The sequence below is a fragment of the Antechinus flavipes genome, chromosome 1, assembly GCF_016432865.1.
Source record: "Antechinus flavipes isolate AdamAnt ecotype Samford, QLD, Australia chromosome 1, AdamAnt_v2, whole genome shotgun sequence".
Lineage (NCBI taxonomy): Eukaryota > Metazoa > Chordata > Mammalia > Dasyuromorphia > Dasyuridae > Antechinus > Antechinus flavipes.
Window position 1 is genome coordinate 645,844,967 of NC_067398.1, and position 19,869 is coordinate 645,864,835.

At 40.7% G+C, this 19,869-nt stretch overlaps 1 protein-coding gene across 1 annotated transcript in view; it reads right to left on the reverse strand.

The window, feature by feature from the left end:
- The window catches only part of TOP1MT (DNA topoisomerase I mitochondrial), an 85,934-nt gene extending 85,256 nt beyond the window's left edge, over window positions 1-678 (reverse strand). Inside the window, exon 1 of the mRNA XM_051971187.1 lies at window positions 576-678. The gene's annotated coding sequence lies outside the window, so the exon portion shown is untranslated. The remainder of the gene's footprint in view (window positions 1-575) is intronic.
- Window positions 679-19,869: the final 19,191 nt, after the last annotated feature.

Consider the following 19,869-nt stretch of genomic DNA (forward strand, 5'->3'; position numbering starts at 1 on the left):
GAATGGAGAAGAGGGAGAGGGATATCATTGGGAGGATGGGAGAACAGAGAGACAACAGGGAACTGGGAAGGGAGAGAATAAAGGGAAGGGAAAGGGGAAAGGAGGAAAACATGGAGAAAGGGCAAGAGAGGTGGGGATCAGAGGGAAGAGGAAGATGGGAGAAGAGAAAGAAGGAAACACGTGGAGGAGAACAGGGAGGGGGAAGGGAGAAGCGGATGAAGAAACAAGGGCCATTAGAGGGGGAATACAGATGAGGTGATTAAGTTAGGAGGGATACAAGAGAAAGTTCAAAGGAGGGAGGAGGGAGAGTCAAGAATGGGGAGGGAAAGGGCGGACCAGAAGCGGCAGAGTTAAGGGAGGAGGTAAAAATACAGAAGAGAGCATGGAGGAAAGGGAGAGAGAAAGGGAAATGGTAAGACACCATGCAAAAGGGGCTAGGCCCGGGAAAGAAGGGAGGCCGGGGGCTCCTGCGAGGGAGGGGAGCTGCAGGGTCCAGGAGTCAGGGCCGCACACGTCACGCTCTCACTCTCACTCTCGCCTCTTCCTCTGCAGGCTTGCGAGGAGCTGTACCTCACCCGGTCCACCGTGGCCCAGGTCTGAAGTGAGGAAAGCGGCGCCCTGGGTCACCCACACCCACGACTGAAAGGACGACAATGGCGCCGACAACGATCCCGCCTCGTCCCTTCGGAAAGCGGTCCGCCAGGCGTCCGCGGGACTGCCCGCTGAGCATGCGCTTGGAGCTGCTTCCGGCCAGGCCAGGCCTTCCGGAAAGCCACGTGCACGGCCACGTGGTCGGTCCCTTTGTAGGCCCTGGGGCGGGCTGCCCAAGGGGCAATGGGGGTGGGGCTCGGGAGAGCCAGTGTGGGGAAGGGCCTCGGGTAGGAACTTAGAATCAGTGACGGCCAAGAAAGCCAGGGCCGGCGTCAGGCTGCTGCGTGAGAGTCCTCGAGGGTCTGTTCAGTGCTGTGTACCAGAGTTTTGGAAGGACATGTTTTGGCAGCCGGGAAAGGACCGTCAGCGTGTCTCCCATCAGTGGAAGGAAGTGGCTATGCTAGAGAGGCACTGTGGTGTAGTGGGTGGAGCACTTGCGCAGGGAACTTGGATTTAAATTCTGCCTTGGCAACTTATTGGTTGTGACCACGACGGACGCGCCAGTTTCTTCATGTTCTCTCTGGCCCTCAGTTTCTTCATTTGTGAAACGTGGGAGGGGGAGGGGAAAGGGAAGGGTGGGATGGATTCATTGATCCCTTCCAGCACTAAATCTCTGCCTGTATTTGGCCTGGAGAAGGAAAGAATAACTCTCACCCACCCACCCTCATTAAATATAACAGCTGTACTGCAGTATTTGAAATTCTGTTAAGGTCCCAATGAAAACACCCCCAGTATCCAGAAAAAGAACTATGGAGATTGAATGTTAACACATGCTATGTTCACTTCATTTTTCTGGGTTTTTTCCTCTCATGATTTTTTCCCTTTTGTCCTGATTTTTCTCTCCCAATATGATTCATAAAAAACTCTATTAAACAAGTTAATATAGATGTATAATCAGAAGAAAAAAAAGAGGGAAAAAAAGAAAGTCTGTTAAGGAAAAGGTTCAGATTTGTTCTGTTTGGCTTCAAAGGACAGGAGAAAGAACAAAAGGTAGAAGTAACAAAAAGGCAGGTTTAGGTTTCCTAAAAAAAACCCTCGTTCAAGAAAGAGAACGGTCCTTAACCTTGGGAAGTGGTGCATTTCCTTTCTCTGGAGATTTTCAGATGAAGACTGAATGATTCTCTGTTGAATATATCTTAGGGAAACTTTAGTCTACTACAGATTGGACTAAATGGGTCCTGAGAGGTACCTTTTGGGACTCTATTGTTTGCGGAAGTGGGGGATTTGAAAGGAAGGTGAAGGCTCGAGTAAATAGACTAAATGTAGGGGTGAATAATAATAATAATAATAAGTAACATTGACATAATGCTTTTATCCTCACAATAATCCTGAGAGAGCTATTATTACTCCCACTTTACAAATGAGGAAGCAGACAGACAGAGGTGCCCAGGCCATACAGTTAGTATTTGTGACCAGATTTCAACTCAAGTTTCCTGATTCCAGGTCCAAACATCCCCAAATCCCAAAGATTCTGGAATCTCTCTACTCTGCTAGCATCTCTCAACCCTGCCCTATTCAAACATGTCTGGAATAATGGGTACTTTGTTTAATTCTGGTTACTCTGTGTTAAGAAGACTATAGATAAGCTGGTGGAATTTAGGGAGGGAGAGAGAAAAAGATAGAAGGAGGTGGAAGAAAAAGAGAGGGAGAGACAGACACACAGAGAGAATAGCAGCAGCTGTTTTATATCTCCCCCCAGGGCACTCTATGGCTGAGAATGCATGGTTGACCCTGTTCCTTCTGTCTCTCTTATGTTTCTTCTTTCCTCATTTTAGGTGAATGAATATCAAAAATAAAACAGGTGAAGTCACTGGCTTGTGAGCTTTGAAAAGTCAAAAGCTGCATTAAAGAGATTGAATAGCTGGAGCTCTCAAGTAGGGTCTACCAAAGCTTCATCAGTCAAGCAGGTCTGAAGAGTGTTATGTTTGACCAAGCCCAGCCGTGACTGACCAGGGCACAGAGACTGTCCTACAAGAATGCCATGCTTCCCTTCCTTTCCTCCACCTTAGTTTCCTGGACTCATCTCCATCTCCCACCTCTTTGAGAGGGACTGCTAGTGCCTTCCCTCTGAAATTACCTGAAAGTACCTTATAAGTACAATTTTTATTTTTTATGTTGTCTCCCCCATTAAAATGAGAATTCCTTGAAGGCAGGGTCTTTGTTCTTGCCTTTCTTTAGATCCCCAATGTTTAACACATGCCTGGCACATTGTGGATGGCTAATAAATACCTGGGGCAGCTAGGTGGCACAGTAGATAGAGTGCCAGACCTGGAGTCAGAAAGACTCATTTTCCTTCATTGAAATCTAGTCTCAGATACTTACTAGCTGGGGAAGTCCCTTAAACCTCTTTGCCTTAATTCTTCTGTCAAATGAGTTGGAGAAGGAAACGACAAACCATTCCAGTATCTTTGCCAAAAAACAAACAAAAAACAAATGTGATTCCAAATGGGGTCACAAAAAGACATTACTGAAACAACAACAACAACAAAATATAAATACTTGCTTACTGATTAATGAACTCTTCTCCCTACTCTTACCTTTTTTTCAATTAGTATCTTGTTCTGGATTATCATTATTTTTGGATGTCACTTTTCTGTTGAAGTTCTGTTAAATGCTTCATCATAGGATAAAAAGGATCCCATGTCTCTAAGGCTATACAACTATATGTCTGGCAGGTCCCAATAAGCCGGAAAAGCTTTTAGTACTGGCTTGAATTGTGTGTTTACCATTCAAGGAACAACTTAGCCAAGGAGGGAGGAAGCTTACCAAAATGCAAGCTAGTAGAAGATAAATTTTTCAGATATAACAATACACAGAGACATCTACTACATTGTTGCTTATCTTTATTGGTAGAAACAATACCTGTCCTAATGCAATATTAAAATATATGAGCTATTTTGAGCTATATCATAGCATCGTATTCATGATGATAATGATAACTCACATTTAGGTAGAATTTAAGCACTTTAAATATATTGTCTAATTTGATCCTCACAACAACCTGTGAAATAGGTGTTATTATCCTTATTTTAAAGATGTAGAAACAGAGGCTGAGAGTGTAAGTGATTTACTATGAGGGATGAGGGAAAGACACTGATAATTAATGTTTAGATGTTTTATCTAAATTTTGTTTTTTTACCTAGTGTCCATGAGTCACTGAACATAAAGGACTTATTAGATATTTAAATTGAGTTCCACTATATGTAATTTGCATGTTCTCCACAGCCCATTCCATTATTCTACAAGTACTAAGTACTTACCAATTTCTGTGTTCGCAGTAGCTCACAGTTTCCTTGGGGAGTTGATAGACTTGAAAAATGATCAGTACTAGAGGTAGCTTATAAATCAATGAACAATGAGAAATGGTCATAGTAGATGTCAAAAAGTCCAATATAAGGGAAAGGGAAGGTAGATAGTATGGTCAGGGAGAGCTTGCTGAATCAAATCTGACCTTAAGTGGGCTTTGAAATATGGTTAGGATATGTAAAGGCAGAGAAGACTGCAGTGAGGGGGCCGTCCAAGCTGAAGCATTGTTTTTTGGGGAAGCATGGGGTAATAAACCTAGAAAAGCAGTTTAAAATTGGATTGTGGAGGCTGCATACCTATTTATCTCTTTAGGCCTCTGCTTCCTCTCTTGCCAAATGAGGGTTTGGAATTTAAGGTGGTACAGTGGAAAGAGTGCTGGATTTGTGGACAGAAGCTTTCAGTTTAGATCTTAACCTGGACTCTTACTACCTGACTGGACAAATCCCTTAACTTGGGGTTCAATTTCTTCAATTATTAAAAGAAAGGTCATGATTAGATAGCCTTTAAGATTTCTTCCATCTACGACTTTATAACTAAATGACGTGCACATAGGTCTTTTCTAGCTCTCAGCTCCAGAATCCTATTATTTCTCCAAGTTCTGGGCTCTGTATTTGAGATAATTAAACGAGTCATCCCCTTGCCTCCCTACCCTAGGGCCCATAAATCACTTGCTGTTTTTGTGACTAATGGTCAGAGAAAAGCCTTTTTATCTTTAGCTGGGCCCCACACTCTGTGCTGGGTATGTGCACAGCACAGCCTGTGCATAAAGACAGGCGTTTAATCTCCGATTTTCCTTGCGTCTGCTCGAGCCCCGCATCGATGTCGAAGTCATTTCCTTCAGAGCGCCTCGGGAGCGGTAAGCAAAAACACACACCCACGAAGGTGGCATCTATCATGTGCTACTTAAAAAGCACCATTGTCAGCAGCTGAGACACTAGCACATGGCTCAGTTGTGCTGAGATTAAAAATTAGTCATACGTGGAAAATAGAAACGGGTTTTAGTGGAAGAGGAGGCTTTGCCATCCCTGAATAATGGTCCTTCCTTGGCTTGGTAAATAAATGATATCTATTTGCTGGTGATGGGATATGTCTAAGTAGCACTTGGATTTGGAGCAATAACCCTTATTGTGGCTGACAGTTTGACCAGGCAGGTGTGGAAAAATAAAAGCCCCAGGAAACACTGACAGAGGGAATCTGGTCCTGGTTGAGAAAAGATGGCCTGGAGGGATGGGGCTTTGTGTGAATCCTAATGGGAACCTTGTGATCACTCCGATTCTTTTTTATAACCCAGTAGGGCAGTAGCATGTCAGAATGAATGGACTTGGATTCAGATGCCATCTTAGATACTTACCAGATGCTCGATTCCTTGCTCAGCCCCCACTTCCTCATCTGCAAAATGGGGGTAATAGTGACACTGACCTCCTCAGGATGTCACAAGGATCAGCTGAGATGGATAATGCATGTAAAAGCTTCATAAATCTTACGCTATATACATATCAGCTGATATTATTTAGAGAGCACTTCTTCCTTCTTTGTTAACTTCTTCTGATCCAAAAGTAGAATCAGCTGCTCCAGGAGAAGGCAGGTTCCTTCCCTCTCCAGAGAGGCCTTCAAACAAATGCTAAGGGACCATTAGGTTTCAGATCAGGGTGCTTCTCCAGGCCTGAGTCAGAGCAGATGCATCTTTTGACCTCTGAGAGTCGAGGATCTTAGTTTGTCATGGTATAGAGGAAATCCTGGCTTCCGGATAAGGAAGCCCATTGTGGAGCACAGTTTCTGGCATGGTTCTTGAATATGGGCCCAGTAATAGGCTCTGCCTGTCGTTCCGAGATCAGCCCTGCCAAGCTCAAAGACCTGAAGGCTGGCCACCAGGAGATCAATTCCTCTGGCCCACAACATTGGTTCACAGATATCCCCAGGTGATATCAAGAGCACCTAGGAAGACCTTCATCAGCATCAATGGATGGGCTATATGGTCTTTGTCTATTGTGTTTGTTGTTGGCATGGAGATTGGAGTCAGAGGCAGTGGGCGGTGTGGTACCCTGGAAGGGACACTGGCTCTGGAGGACCCAGGGCACCTCTGATGCTACATAAGTAGCATTTAACCTCATGGGCCTCCATTTCTTTATCTGTAAAATGAGGAGGGACTCAAAGGCCCCCGGGGTCTCTTCTAGCTCCAAATCTGAAGGGCAGTGATCCAAATCTGGATCCTAACTCTATTTACTTGAGTGACCCTAGGCAAGCTGCTTCAACTTTCTCATTTGTTAGTGTACCATTATCCTCTATCTGGAGTCTTTCTAATACCCTTAAATAAAAATAAAGCCACTGCTAACCTTGGTTACCTAAGTGATTTTAGGCAAGTCAATTAACCTCAGCAGGCAGGTGTTGTAGTGGCTAAAATGCTGGACTTGGAATTCAGAAGACCTTAGTCCTTGTTTCTGCCCTTTCCTCTGTGTAATCTTGGGAAAAATGATTAACCTCTCTGAGAATCAGTTTCCTCATCTGTCAAATGAGGGCCTTGATCTGGGTCATATCTTCCAGTTCTAACATGCAGTGATTCAGAGGTAGGCCAGAATCTGTCTCTTACTGATTCCAACATCCCTCTCTCCATTTCTGTCACTTTTCACTAATCTGGGCTACCACCTACCTACTGCTATTGCTAGATGTTCACATATACATGTATTTAATAGTGTTATACACCTATGTACGGAACAGTGAGGTGGGGTACTGGATAGTGGGCTGAGCCTAGAGTTAGACCCATTTTCCCCGAGTTCAAATGTGATTTCATATACTTCTTAGCTGTGCGACCCTGGGCAAGTCATTTAACCCTGTGTGCCTCAGTTTCCCCATGGAGTAAAATGAGCTGGAGAAAGAAAAGGCAAACTACCCGTGGCTTTGCCAAATGACCTAATGGGGTCATGAGGATTTGGACACGACTGATGAATGCCTGGGCAGCAATGACACATAGGGAGACATGTATGTTATATATGTTGTTCAGTATACCCTCTACATCCACCCTCTCCAGGAATGCTCCCAGCTGTCTTCCATCACTTAACCGGGATTGATGATGTAGTCTTGCAGCAAAAGCTAGGCAGATCTTTTACTAAGGTGCCTTCCAAATGATGAATAGCTTTCCTACAGACGCAAAATTGTTGATTGTCTTTACAAACAATTCATTTTTCACATCTCATTGAAACTACCAACCTTTCTTTTCTGGGCAGTTTCCACTGATGATGCATCTACACTTATTACCACCATTGATGAAAGTTTCCTTTAAGTCTTACGGTGTCTGTAACTTCATTCATCACGGTCAGACAGCTCCACCACTGCAGTAGATTATGGTTTTTCTTCCTGCTTTGTAGTTGGTTTTTTCCTTATTTTTAATCTGTGCAAAGCTATAGAATTTTGAAACCCAGGCACAGAACCCCAAGTCAGAATCAGATTTGTACAGACTCTGGGGTCAAACAGAACTGCCTATCAAATTTCCTAGCCAGGCCAATTAAGTCATTGACATATGGCTCCCTTCCCAGCTCCCCATTGCTTAAGAAAGCAGTGTCAGTGCATGGTGTTCTTAAGTTCACCTGACATTCAAAGAACCCTTTGCACTAAAGGGGGTCAGGAGACATTGATTTTAGGTCAGAATCTGCCACTTTCTTATTTTGTGATCTTTGTGACATAAATGTGACCCATTTCTCTGTGGAACCTAGTTTCCTTCTCTGTTAAATAAAGGGATTAAAAAAATGTCCTGTCAATGGATTGAATATGCAGAGGTGAGAGTAAGGATGGAGGATGGCACCAGGATTTTGAGCTTGGGTGATGTCCTTTGTACAACGGAGCAGCAGCATCCTCCTCAACCCACTCTAACCAAAATCTCTTGTTCAGTGTCCACTCATGTCTCTTCCTCTGGGAACCAGAGCTCTGAGAGTTGAACTTTTGCCTTATGGTGCTCAGAACTATATCTCTAATATATTTCTAGTACATTTCTAATTCCCCTCTTCCCCTAGCTCCCAGCTCCCCTTTCTGCCTTGTCTTTTCCCATGAGAACGTAAGTTCCTTGAGAGTAGACTGCCTGTATTTACATTAGCACTTAGAACACAGTGCCTAGCAAATAGCAAGCACTTAATATTATTTTTCATTCATTCCATTCATACCTTCTTCCTCATAGTAGAAAGATGGGAGTTTGTGGGAGAAGGAATAAACATTTATAGAATGTCTTTTATGCTAAGTTCGATGCTAAACTCTTTTTTATGATCCTCACAACAACCTACAATGTAACATTATGCCATGTTGTTATTCTTATTTTACAATTGAAAAAATAGAGACAAACAGAGTTAAAGTGATTTGGCCAAGGCCATACAGCTATCAAATATTTGGGGCTGGATTTGAACTCGTTTTCCAATCTCTAAGGCTCTACCCATGTTTCTACCAGACACCTAACTGCTCCTGTTAACCTTAAAGTCCTGAATACAGGAATGTAACCCATTATTTGAAGCTCATTTGCATAAGACTGTCTCCTTTGGGGAAAGGGACCCACATGTGCAAAAAATGGTTCAAAGTATTACTTTGGTTTATTTCAGTATGTTGCTTACTTTGTATTAAAATGTTGTTTTACTGTGCATACCCTTTGATCCAGCAGTGTTTCTACTGGGCTTATACCCCAAAAGATCTTAAAGGAGATAAAGGGACCCACATGTGTCAAAATGTTTGTGGCAGCTCTCTTTGTAGTGGCTAGAAACTGGAAAATGAATGGATGCCCATCAGTTGGAGAATGGCTGGGTAAATTGTGGTATATGAATGTTATGGAATATTATTGTTCTGTAAGAAATGACCAGCAGGATGAATACAGAGAGACTTGGAGAGACTTACATGAACTGATGCTAAGTGAAGTGAGCACAACCAGGAGATCATTGTACATGGCAACAAGATTATATGGATGATCAATTCTGATATTCTGGGCTCTTTTCAACAATGGGATGATTCAGACCAGTTCCAATGGTCCTGAGATGAAGAGAACCATCTGCAACCAAGAGACAGACTATGGAAACCGAGTGTGGCTCACAACATAGCATTTTCATTCTTTTTATTATTGTTTGCTTGCATTTTATTTTCTTTCTCATTTTTTTCTCCTTTTTGATTTGATTTTTCTTGTGCAACAAGATAATTGTATAAATATGTATGCCTACATTGGATTTAACATATATTTCTACCACATTTAACATATATTGGAGTACTTGCCATCTAGGGGAGAGGGTAGGGGAAAGGGAGAAAATTGGGATACAAGGTTTTGCAAGGGTTAATGGTGAAAAATTATCCATGCATATGTTTAATAAAAAAAAATAAAGTACTGAAACTACAAAAAATTTTTTAAAAATATATTGTCTCCTTTGGTGGAGATTGCTCAGGATTTCCCTGCCCCAGGTCTAGGTTATTAAGAGCAAAGGTTTAGAACAGAGGGTAGCTGCAGTGGCTTGAGTGCTGAGCCAGGAGCTTAAATCTAACCTCAGACACGTGCTAGCTGTGTGACCCTGAACAAGTCACCTAATCCTAATTCACTTCAGTCTCATCTATAAAATGAGCTGGAAGAAGAAATGGTGAATTCAATATCTTTGCCAAGAAAATTCCAAATGAGATCACTTCGGGTCAGACATGAATGAAATGATCAAACAGTAAAGGATTTCATTAATGGAAAGGTTTCCTCAACCAATGAAGACCAAAGTCCTTCTATGACAATGGGTGGAAGACTTTTTGCTTTCATTCAAATCACAGGATTCACTCACTTTCTTTTTTGTTATAGGTCTCCTTGATGATGTTTTACATAAATACTTCTCCCATGCAAGTTGTTATTGGTGCAAATTTTGTATCCTAGACTCTCTTCTGCCACAAAAGGCCTGGGTATAATTTAGAAGCTTCTCAGTCTCTGGCTTATTGACCCTACCCAGATGGAACCTGGAAGCCTCAGTAACAGGCAATCAATCAATTCAAAAGAATTTATTAGGTGCCTACCACATGCCAGGAACTGTGCTGGAGATTTATTTTTTATTGAAATTTTTTATTTTCAAAACATATGCAAGGATAGTGTTTTCAACATTGACCCTTGAAAAACCTTGTGTTCCAATTTTTTCCCCCTTTTCCCCACTCCCTCCCTAGATGGCATGTAATCCAATAAATGTTAAACGTGGTAAAAATATATGTTAAATCCAATATAGGCATACATATTTATACAATTATCTTGCTGCATCAAAAAAATTTTTTAAATGAGAAAAAAATTCAATCAAACCATAACAAAAAGAGTAAAAATGCTGTATTGTGATCCACACTCAGTTCCCACAGTCCTCTCTCTGGGTGAAGATGGCTCTCTTCATTTAAAGATCATCAGAACTCATTGGGAAGAGCTTCATCCATCAGAATTGATCATCGTACAGTCTTGTTGTTGCCATGTATAATGATCTGTGGTTTCTGCTTATTTCACTTAGCATCAGTTCATGTCAGTGCCTCCAGGCCTCTCTAAAATCATCCTGCTGGTCATTTCTTACAGGACAATAATATTCCACAACACTCATATACCATAATTTATTTAGTCTTTCCAACTGATGGGCATCCATTCAGTTTCCAGTTTCCAGTTTCTTGCCACTACAAAGAGGGCTGCCACGAGCATTTTTGCTTGTGGGCCCCTTTCCCTCCTTTAAGATCTCTATAATATAGGATCTACACAAAATAAATGCAAATAGATTTTGAGATGAGGGACACTCCTCAGTGCAGGATGCCAGAATCCCTTACTAGGAGGCTTTTAAGGCTCCAATCATGGAGCATTTTTAGCTACTAGTTAATGGATACAGAATTTACATCCAAGCATCTAGGAAGTCAGAAGTATTTTCCCATTTCCCATGACCACTGTCCCCAATAGTTCTGCTTCTGCAGCTTTCTTCCTTTGCTGGCTCTTGCAGATCTGCCATTCTTTAATAGATAGAGCCCATTACTTTCCCAAAGGACTAACTTTCTAGCAGCTGGCCCCTACCAAGCATCCAGTCCACCTTAGTTGTCAGCAAAATATGTCTAGAGCTATTATACACAGCTCCAGGCAGAATGCATCCATTCTCATGGAATCTCCTTTTGTACCTGGGGTCCCTTAGCCTATTCCCTCCTATTCCAAAGATCTCTCAAAATGTTTTGGAAGTTCTCTTTTCTTGTGTAGTAGAAATAAATCACTGATTCCAATTTCAACCCAGTTTATGGTGAATCAGTCAGTCCTGTCTGCCTCCTCTCTCCCAGTGATGGGTAATGAGGAAACCTCCTCTAGCTGCATCTTAGAGTTGGGAGGAACACCTGTGCTGTTTCCCTGCTTGTCTTTTTCTTTCTTTCCTTCCTTTGGGCCATCTGGGCTGTGTTTTTAAAATTGCCCAGAGGAGGCTGTGAGAAAATCTGTAAAAGGGGTAGAAAGGAGTGGAAGCAGCTGTTTTTAGTAAGGTATGCAGCTTTTCTAAGGGAGAGGGAGATTTCTTAGTTTCTGGACCTAGTCTAGGAGGTACCCAAATCATTATTATATATGACAGTACATTAGATAAATTCAAAGCTCTTTGTGAGATAAATCCAAACACGGCTTGATGTCCAGTCCCTTGATCTTGTCCCCTGTTCATTAGGCTATGACCTCCTTGAGAGCAAGGAGTATGTTTTGCCTTTCTTCACATTCCCAGAACTTATTATGGTACCTAGAACATTATGGTTGTTATTCAGTCATTTGTCTGTCTGTCTCTTTGTGACCTGCTTTGGGATTTTCTTGGCAAAGAAAATTTGTTCTACAATAGAGCAGTTTGCCCTCTTCTTCTCCAGCTCATTTTACATATGAGGAAAGTAAGACAAGCAGGGATAAATGGCTTGTCCAGGGTCATACAGCTAGTGTCTGAGGCCAGATTTAAAACCACAGAAATGAGTTTCCTGACTCTGGGCTCTGGCATTCTGTCCATTGAGCTACCTAAAGCATACTTGTTGACTAGACTGACTGAGCCACACTCCTCTGGGCAAACTCCTCAGTGCTTTAATGTTCCTATAGGTCTATGGTCTTATCAACTTAATATTCCCAAAGTGATTGGCAGTTGGATTTGCCTTTTTTCTCCCCTGTAGCTGGGGCTATATGTGTCCCATCAGAAACAGCATCTCTTGATTCAAAGCAATTCTGAAATATTTGTGATGAAAAGAGCCTCCCACATGAGAACTATGGAGACTGTGGATCAAAGCACAGTATTTTCACTTCATTGTTGTTAGTTTGCTGAGCCTTTTCTTGTACTTTTTTCCTTTCACCTTTTGTTTTGATTTTTTCTTGCATAGTATAATGAATATGGGAATATGTTTAGAAGAATTCCACATTTAACCTATGTTGACTTGCTTGCTATCTATGGGAGGAGGTGAGGGGCAGGCAGGGAGACAAATTTGGAACACAAGATTTTGCAAAAGTGAATATTGAAAACTGTCTTTGCATGTATTTGGAAAAATAAAAAAAAGAAACAGCACCTCTCATTGAGGATTAAAGTTGGATTGCCTACATTGCTCTGTTCACATCGTTCTTTCTTTTCTCTTGTCTTTCCCTGGAGCAGGTAGGTCAGATTTTTTTTTTAATGATCCTGAAGAGGCAACCTGGTATAATGGATAGAAAGCTGACCTCAGAAACCAGATGACCTGGATTTAAGTCAGTTTTCTGTCACATTCTGGCTAAGGAACCCTGAGCAAATCACCTCATTTCTCAGTGGCCCAGGTAACTCTCTAAGGCCTAAGTTGAAGAAAAGGTGCTGATTGGCATTGGTAGAGAGAGTTCTTGACCCAAGGACCTAGACTAATAAAGTCACAGTTTTTTTTAAATTACCCCAAAGGAGGGGTAGGATGGGTGAAGCCCCCTCCTCTCAGAAGGCAGGGAAGAAGGAAATGACAATTTTTGTAGATCTTTGGGTCATGAAGTAAAAAATCAAGAAACTTGCATTCTGAGTAATACTAACCAGGTGAGCGTGGACAAATCACTTACCTCTTGTGGCCTCAATTTCCTCATGTGTAAAATGGGATAATAATATTTATACTACATTACCTCCTTCACAAGGATGTAATGAAGAAAGCACTCTCTGAACCACAAAATCTTATAGAAATGACATTACTTTAAAATATATTTTATTTTTTCAAGATCAGATGTTCCATTATCTGAATCCCTAGAACAGTGTTCAGAGAATATGGGTGTTAAAAGGATGGGCTTAATTGAAGAATCTCCTTTGCCTCATACATGTTTACAAGAGGCTTTGGTTTCTTATTTTCTCATTGGAGGTGGGGATAGGAGAGAATGTGGGAAAATAAAATAAAAATAAATTTAAGGTGGGGGGCTTTGGTAGCAACAAGTATTTGGAATTGTTAAAGTTCCCCAAATTTCATGACAGTTGGTCTCTTTCTCACATTCATTTCTAAGCCCAATCCTTTATACAGCCACAGTATTTGTCCAAGATAACAATAGCATCAACAACAATAATAACAATAATTAATTTTTAATAACTATAACTAATAATTATTAATTAATATAACAAAAATCTATCTTTGTAATTTATATACATGCCTGTTGTTTGTCCAGCAGCAATGTTTGGGGCAATTGAAAACCTTTGCCTTAACTTTGAAGGCATGGGTAACACTAATTCCTTTATCAAAACAGTCCTCCTCCCAACACAGACACACAGACTCATACACATACACACTATCCCCACTGTTCAGTTTTGTCTGAGTCTTTGTGACCCCATTTGGGGTTTTCTTGGCAAAAATATTGGAGTAGCTTCTCATTTTCTTCTCCAGCTCATTTTATAGATGAGGAAGCTAAGGCAGAATTAAGTGACTTGCCCAGGGTCACACAGCCAGGAAATATAAGGCCAGATTTCAACTCATATCTTGCTGATTCTGGTTCTGGTGCTCTATCCACTGCACCACTTTGATGCACTAGCTATTCCAATTCATCCTCTCCTCGTTTGCCTAAAGCATAGTTCTGATCATGTCTTCCCCTGGTCAGTGAACTTCACTGGCTTTCTATTTCTTCTACAATCAAATACAAAGTCCTCTGTTTAGCATTTAAAGCCTCTCATAATGCGTCTCCCTACTTTTCCATTGTCTTAAAAAAATTTAGTACTACATTCTTTATAATATGAGCTAAATTATTCTAGTTGTGGTTTGCTCATTTTCCTATCTAAATTTTTTTGCACTAGCTGTCCCTCATGCCAGGAATACTTTGACCTTTCACTATTGTTTCTTAGTATTCCTGGCTTTCTTCAAGACCCAGCTCAAAGCCCATCTTTTGTGGAGGTCTTTCCTAACCCCCAGCTGCTTTTGTCTTCTTCTCCCAGATTGTCTTCCATCTATTACTCTGTTTCCGTCTTGCATGCATCTATTTAATAACACGTTGTCTCCCTATTAGAATGCAAACTCCTTATGACTGTACATAACATATATTTATTGCTATCTTGGGGAGAGAGTGACAGAGAAAAAATTGAAACTCAAAATCCTATAAAAATGAATGTTGAAAACTATCTTATGTGTAATTGGAAAAAATAAAACACTATTAAGTGGTGGGGAAAGAATGTTAACTCCTTGAGGGCAGGGGCTGTTCTTGCATTTCTTTGTAACCCTGGAGCTTGACATATAATAAGGGCTTAATCAATACCAGCTGGCTAACTTGCTGAGGATTCATAGTACATCTCTTTCCACTTTTATCCCAGATATATATTGTTCTATTGCTTCAGTCACAAACATTGCAATCTGCCAAGCAGAGACTGGATAATTGGCATTTTAAAGAATCGACACAGAGTATAAAGTAGAAGGTAGTCTCAGAAGGCAGACTGGGAGACTGCAGCCCTTTCTATAGAAAAGCTTTCTGCAGAAGGTGGTATTGTATATGAGTCTTAAGGGAAGTCAGGAGGGAGAGTAGAAGAAGGAGGGCAGCCTAGGTGTGGGAGATACAGTCAGTGAAAAAGTTACCATCTCTGTTATATGCTTAAATATATAAATTAAATAAATAAATACATATGGGGTCTCCTTGGGCACTTGAGGTCAGAGCATGTTAGAACTTAGCTGGATCAGACAAGGAAGTCTGCTATTAGAAAGCCAGGTGGAGTTCATAAAAGAAACGAATTCAGGGGGATGGGGAGGAAGTTGTGAACTAAACGTGAGAGCAAAACTAGTAGGTGGGAGGTGGGAAGACAGAGTCAGTACAGGGTGGAGGGAGCACGGAAAGGGGTGATTGTCTCCCCCAGGGAATCAGGATCAGATAGGATTCTTTTTAGGCAAGGCCACGCCCCCACTCCCTTCTGTCAGCCGCATCCCCATCTGTGGGCCCCAGTGGGGCGCTTTGTGGGAACAGAGGACAAGTCATCACTTTTCATTAAGTCATTCTGTCTGAATCAAAGCACCTCAAATTCCTCAGCAGCATCTCAGGAAACAGGCGGTCTCTAAAGTCTGGCCGTGGCCTTTGTCTTTCCCCACAGCGTTCCCTCCCAACATAAAGGGGTCGTTTTGGGGCTTTATGATGAAACTATAGATCCCTGGAGCAGAAAGGGCTTATGAAAGCCACCCAGGCCCAGCCTCTTGCTTTTTGGAGGAGGAGAAGGAAGTTCATGGACAGAGCTGGAGCTAGGAATTCTTTCACCCTGTGCCATATTCAGCAGTGTGTGTGTGTGTGTGTGTGTGTGTGTGTGTGTGTGTGTGTGTTCTGGGGGGGAGGGTATTGTGTATATCTGAGGACCAGAGTGGTCTGCTCCAGGGCAGTTACCCATAGGAAAGCCTACATACCAAGGAGTCCATTCTGCTAACCACTCCCCTTCTCCCCTGCATGAGACATAGCTGATGGTTCCAGCTCTAGCCCATAGGAGCCCCACAGGTTTAGAGCTAAAAGTGACTTCAGAAGTCATTTAGTCCAGAAGGAAGAAGGGGCAGCTATGGGGGAGGGTGAACCTCAGGAAAGTGGCGGATGAGGAATCCAGGAGGGATTTGCTTGTTCTCTCTGCTGTGGCCTTTTGCACTAAGTGACAACAATCATGGTGAACAGGGAATAACAGGGAATTTATATCTAGGAGTAAGTGTGGAGATGATAAGAGAGCACCATGTTGCTCCTGAAAACAAGTGACTTTGACCAGATATACCATAAATTCAGGTACTAATAGAATTGACATAGGTTATTACTACTGAGTCAAAAGCAACAATCATTGAAATGCTGAGGGAACCACAAGCTGGGAGAAGATCAAATGTCCTGATTTTCTTTCCAAAGGAAGAGAGGACAATCTGCCAAATATGGGCCAGGAAGCATGTTAGATTTCCGGGAGAATTTTAGCTTCTTTCAAGATTCATTTAGATCATTTAGATTCATTAAAGAGATGACTGGCAAACATCTAGCAAGAGAAGCAGTGGTTACAACGAGCTTGGCTTTATCCAGAATAGGTCAAGCTAAACTAATCTCCTTTCCTTTTTGGACAAGGGTTTTAAAATAGTAGGTGAGGGAAATACTGTCAATATAGTTTATCAGATTTTAGCAAAATTTTAGATAAAATATAAAAAAGATGGAGAGATGTGGATTAGGTAGTAGTATAGATTCTGAATTGGTTGGATGGCTGAACTTAAAAAGTAGTTTATGCTGGAAAGACTTATATAAACTGATGAAAAATAAAATGGGTAGAATCAGGAAAATATTGTGCACAGTAACAGAAATAGTGAGATGATCAACTATGTTTGATTTAGTTCTTCTCAGCAATATAATGATCCAAGACAGTTCGTGAGGGAAAATGTTATCCCCAGCCAGAGAAAGAATTGATAGAGTCCAAATACAGATTGAACCATATCATTTTCACTTTTTTGCGTGTGGTTTTTTTCTTTAGTAAATTGTAACTTTTTATGTTTATTCTTTCAATGCTTTCAAACAAAGAATTGTTTATTCTTTTACAATATGACTAATTTGGAAATAGGTTTTACATGATTGCATATATATGTAACCTGTATTGAATCACTTAGGGAGGGAGGAGGAAAAGTGGGAAGGAAAAAATTTAGAACTCGAAATTTTATAAAAGATGAATGCTTAAAATTGTCTATACATGTAATTGAAAAAAATACTATAAAAAGAGTAGTTTATGGTTGTTTGATGGTTCAGTGTTAATATAGCAGGAGGTCTCCAGTGAAAGGCCCCAGAGCTGTGTACTGCTGACATTTTTATCAATGACTTGGATAGAGACACAGATTGCTTGTTCAACAAATTAACTGAGGATATAGTTTTGGGAGGGATAGCTAACACACAGTGGTTGACACATAGTAAGTATTTAATAAATGCTTTTGTATTGTTGACTATTAGATAACTGAGCTTAAAACCCCAAAAGATCCTAGCAGGGTAGCTAGAACACTGGGCTGAATCTAATAAAATGGAATCCAGTAGAGATAAATGTAGAATTTTACATTTGGGTTTAGAAAATCAATTTCATAAGTACAAATTGGAGAAGCCATGGATAAGTAGCAGTTTGTCTGAAAAAAAGATCTGGGCATTTTAGTGGGTTGCAAACTTATATGACTCAGCAGTGTGATGATATAGCCAATGATCTATCATGATCTGGACTGCATTTAAAGGGATGTATCTTCTAGGAATGAGGACTCAATAATCCCACTATAACTCTACCATGCACTAGTCAGTTCTTTGGTCAATTCTGGATGCTACAGTTTAAAAGAGGAATTGATAATCTGGAGAGCATTCCAAGGAGGCACAATGAGGACAATGAAGGACCTCCAGCTCATGTCATAATGAGGATTTGTTGAAGAATTGAGGATGTTTATACTAGAGAAGACTCAGGAGACACACAGAAGTTGTCTTCAAGATTTGGAAGGGCTATCTCACAGAAAGGGAAATTGATTGGCTTTTTTTGTCCCAAAGGATAGATGGGCAATGGGTGAAAATGGCAAAGAAGCAAAATTAAGTCCCTGGCAGACAAAAACTATCTAATAATGAAAAGTATGCAAGACAAGATTGGGTAAAGAGGTGATGGTTTTTTCTTCCTTGAAGGTCTTCAAACAGGGGCTGGATAATCACTTGTGAAGTATATTATAATCAAGGTTCTTTTCAGGTATAGGTTGAATTGGATATCCCTTTTTAATTCCCAAATTCCCAAATATTGTGATTCTGTGGAATTGTGGGAGAAAAACTAAATGTCAAAGCACACACACACACACACACACACACACACACACCCCAATATACTTGACCAAAGCCCCTAGTGTTGTGCTCTAGCTCTACCTACAGAGGCCAAGTATTCACCCAAGTCATACAGTTAACAAGGAGCAGAATGACTATTCAAGTTCAAGTCTTATCCTAACAACAAAAACACTAATAGCAGACATTTGCACAGTGTTTTAGTGTTATTGTTGTTTTAATTAACATGCATTTATTTTCTTTCTTTCCTGTGGTTCCCTCCCTGTTGAAAAAGAAGAAATAAAAGGAAAACTCATGTAACAAATACTTATTGTCAAGCAAAGCAAATTTCCTCATTGGTCATGAACAAATATGTATGTCTCATTCTTATGTAACACTTTTCCTACAACAGTGCTGGGAGTAGAGAGTACAAGTAATATATGCCTCTTTTTACAGATGAACAAATAGACTTTCCCAAGATCATGCAGCTAGTAAATATTTAATCTTGGATTTGTACCCATTTCTCCTAACTGGAATTTCTTGAGACCAGAGATTATCTGTTTTTTGGTTTTGCCTTTCTTTGTTTCCCCAGCATTTAGCACAATGCCTGGAACATTCGTAGTAAGCACTTAATGCTTGTTGACTTGATTCCAAATCCAGTATTCTAACACATGCTACTTCATTTCTTTTCTTTATTCCTCTGTCCCTCTACCCTTCTTTTATTCCTTGCTTCTTTCCTCTTTCCTTTCACAGACATCTATTAAGCACCTCTGAGTTGAAAAGTGATGCATTTGACATGAGAGACATTTTCAAAGTGAGAGTATTAAATAATAGTTGGAAGGGTCCAAGAAGTCTCCATAGAGGAGATAGCAGCAAGTAAATACTTTTTTTTTTGACAGTAACACATTTTTCAAAACATTGCTTTTGTTTATTTGAAGAGTTTAAAAATCGTTCAAAATATTACTTTGGTTTATTTCAGTATGTTGCATGCTTTTTTTTTTAATTTAATTTTTTTAATTTAAATTTTATTTTATTTAATAATAACTTTGTATTGACAGAATCCATGCCAGGGTAATTTTTTACAACATTATCCCTTGCACTCGCTTATGTTTCAATTTTTCCCCTCCCTCCCTCCACCCCCCCCAAGATGGCAAACAGTCCTATATATGTTAAATATGTTGCAGTATATCCTAGATACAATACATATTTGCAGAACCGAACAGTTCTCTTGTTGCACAGGGAGAATTGGATTCAGAAGGTAAAAATAACTCAGGAAGAAAATCAAAAATGCAAATAGTTCACATTCGTTTCCCAGTGTTCCTTCTTTGGGAACTGTCCATCATTTATCAATTGAAACTCAGTTAGGTCTCTTTGTCATAGAAATCCACTTCCATCAGAATACATCCTCATACAATATCGTTGTCGAAGTGTATCATGATCTCCTGGTTCTGCTCATCTCACTCAGCATCAGTCCATGTAGGTCTCTCCAAGCCTCTCTGTATTCATCCTGCTGGTCATTCCTTACAGAGCAATAATATTCCATAACATTCATATACCACAATTTACCCAGCCATTCTCCAATTGATGGGCATCCATTCATTTTCCAGCTTCTAGCCACTCTAAACAGGGCTGCTACAAACATTTTGGCACACACAGGTCCCTTTCCCTTTTTTAGTATCTCTTTGGGGTATAAGCCCAATAGAAACACTGCTGGATCAAAGGGTATGCACAGTTTGATAACTTTT